Source organism: Physeter macrocephalus, unplaced genomic scaffold (genome assembly GCF_002837175.3).
Source record: "Physeter macrocephalus isolate SW-GA unplaced genomic scaffold, ASM283717v5 random_19, whole genome shotgun sequence".
Taxonomy (NCBI): Eukaryota; Metazoa; Chordata; class Mammalia; order Artiodactyla; family Physeteridae; genus Physeter; species Physeter macrocephalus.
In genome coordinates this window covers 69,049-71,903 of record NW_021145305.1, presented here as the reverse complement: position 1 = coordinate 71,903, position 2,855 = coordinate 69,049, and positions in this window count along the sequence as shown.

Sequence of the window (2,855 nt, the reverse complement as noted above, 5' to 3'; positions counted from 1 at the left end):
GTAGGCCAGGCCCCAAGAGGATGCTGCTCACATAGAAACAGTACCTGCCCAGAGGCTCTCCAGGAAGCTGCCAAGAGGACTGTTAACTGTGAGAAAGCTCTCAGACCGACTGCTCTGGGGGCTTGCAGCTTGCTATGGGCCCCAGAGGAAGGTGACTCATTCTGGCTGGAGTCGTGCAGGAAATCCTCCTGGAGGAGGTGGCATTTGATGCGGGCCTTGCAGGCAGAGAAGGAGAGGGAGGGTGGAAAGAGGATCCACATCTCAGTAGTTGTGTGAACCAGGGTCTGGAGCTTCAGTTTTCTCATCTCTGCTGGGAAGGGTGGCAATGAGGCCCACTTCCTTTGTAAAGATTAAATTAGTTGTATGTGGAAGGATCTGGCTCATAATATATTTAACCCTGAATTGCAGGTAAAACAAAAGCACGTGTGTGGGCTGAGTTGTGAGAGGTAACTTTGGAAAAGAAAGCTGCATATGTTGAGGGTGATTATGTCTGGGAGCTAGAGTTTCTTGGGTAATGTTTACCTTTCTCTTTAGCCTGTTCTGTGTTGCTTGAAGTGTTTATAATGAACACATGTTATTTACATAATGGTTAAAAAGTTCTTTGTGAAAAGACAAAAAGAAAAGCTATTTGTGTTCTGTTACTTTAAAAAATTTGAACCTAGAGAAAAGTGGCAAAAACGTTCAAAGAACTTCCAGAGACCCTTCGCCCAGATTTACTTATTTTATTTATTTATTTTTTACTTTTTGGCTGCATTGGGTCTTAGTTGCGGTATGCGGGATCTTCATTGCGGCACGTGGGACCTTTTACTGCAGCATGTGTGCTCTTCCTTGTGGCGCAGGGGCTTCTCTCTAGTTGTGGCATGTGGGTTTTCTCCCCCTACTTGTGGCGCGCGGGCTTCAGATCGCGTGGACTCTAGTTTGCGGCACGTGGGCTCTCTAGTTGAGGTGTGCGGGCTCCGTAGTTGTGGCACACGGGCTTAGTTGCCCCATGGCATGTGTGACCTTAGATCCCCGACCAGGGATCGAACCCGCGTCCCCTGCATTGGAAGGAGGATTCTTTACCACTGGACCACCAGGGAAGTCCCCAGATTTACTTATTGTTAACATTTTGCCACATTTGCAGTCTCTTGCCATATATGTAGGTGTGTATATATATGTATATACACATTTTTGGAGCCATTTGAGAGTAGGTTGCAGACATCATGCCCCTAATTATTTCAGCATATATTTCCCAAGAACAAGGGCAGTCTCTTACATAACCCAGTACAATATAAAAACAAAAAAAACAGGGACTTCCCCGGTGGCACAGTGATCAAGAATCCGCCTGCCAATTCAGGGTACACGGGTTCAAGCCCTGGTCCGGGAAGATCCCACATGCCGTGGAGCAACTAAGCCCGTGTGCCACAACTACTGAGCCCACGTGCTGCAACTACTGAAGCCTGTGCGCCTAGAGCCCATGCTCCACAACGAGAAGCCACCGCAATGGGAAGTCCGCACACCACAAGGAAGAGTAGCCCCCGCTCGCCACAACTAGAGAAAGCCTGTGTGCAGCAACGAAGGCCCAACACAGCCAAAAAAAAAAAAAAAAAAACAACAAGTCTAACGTGGATACAATGCTATGATCTAACATACAAATTTTGCTGTCTCAATATTGCCCTTTATAGTAATTCCCCCCATCCCCACCCCCAAGATCCTATCCAGGACCACGTATTGCATTTAATCATCGTGCCTTTTTAGTCTCCTTTAATCTGCCACAGTTCCTCAGCTTTTCTTTGTCTTTCGTGACACAAACATTTTTGGAAGAGCACAGACACGTTATTCTGTAGCATGTCCCTCAGTTGGGTATGTCTGATGTTTCCTCACGATTAATTTTATTCGTTGCTGAATGGATGGCGATGCTGTGTCCTTCTCAGTACATCACTGCGGGAGGTGTGCTATGGATGTCAGTTTGTCCCGTTATTGACGTTAACGTGGACCACTTAGTTAAGGTGGTGTGGCAGTTTCTCTACTATAGAGTTACTATTTCCCCCCTTCCCCCCACCTTTTTTAAAAATTTATTTATTTATTTTTGGCTGTGTTGGGTCTTCGTTTCTGTGCGAGGGCTTTCTCTAGTTGTGGCAAGTGGAGCCACTCTTCATCGCGGTGCGCGGGCCTCTCACTATCGCGGCCTCTCCCGTTGCGGAGCACAGGCTCCAGATGCGCAGGCTCAGCAGTTGTGGCTCACGGGCCTAGTTGCTCCGCGGCATGTGGGATCCTCCCAGACCAGGGCTCGAACCCGTGTTCCCTGCATCAGCAGGCAGATTCTCAACCACTTTGCCACCAGGGAAGCGCCCCCCCCCTTTTTAATTATCAAGTAATTTGTGGCTATTTACGTGAAATCCTCGAACGTCTTTCCAATTTCATGGGACAAAATAGGCGAGGCTTTCCCTTTAGGAAATGGACACCTAGTTCTTGCCGAATAGATCCAGCAGCGAGCCTTAGGCAGTACCACCCTTTGTCAATAAAGTTACGTGAACGTGAACCTTTCCGGAAGGGCTGAGGCGGTCGAGACGCAAGGCGTTTAGGGAACTGTAGTCGCCCTAGGAGCTCTCGGCTAAACACCGCCCAGTGGCCTCCCAGAGAAAGAACCAGAAGCCGAAAAGGGAGGGCAAAGAGGGAAGAGCGGAGGCGCTCTAGGACGCGGTGCATCACGGGAGTGGTAGTTCAAGCCCGCGGTCCTTCGGCGTCCTGCCGCGCCCCGCGCCGGAGAACTGGACTGTCTTACCCGATAGGCCACGCGCGCGGGGGAAAGGGAAGCCGGCCTTGGCCTCCAACAAATCAAATCGAAGGAAAGAAACTGCCGGCTTTCAAAATCC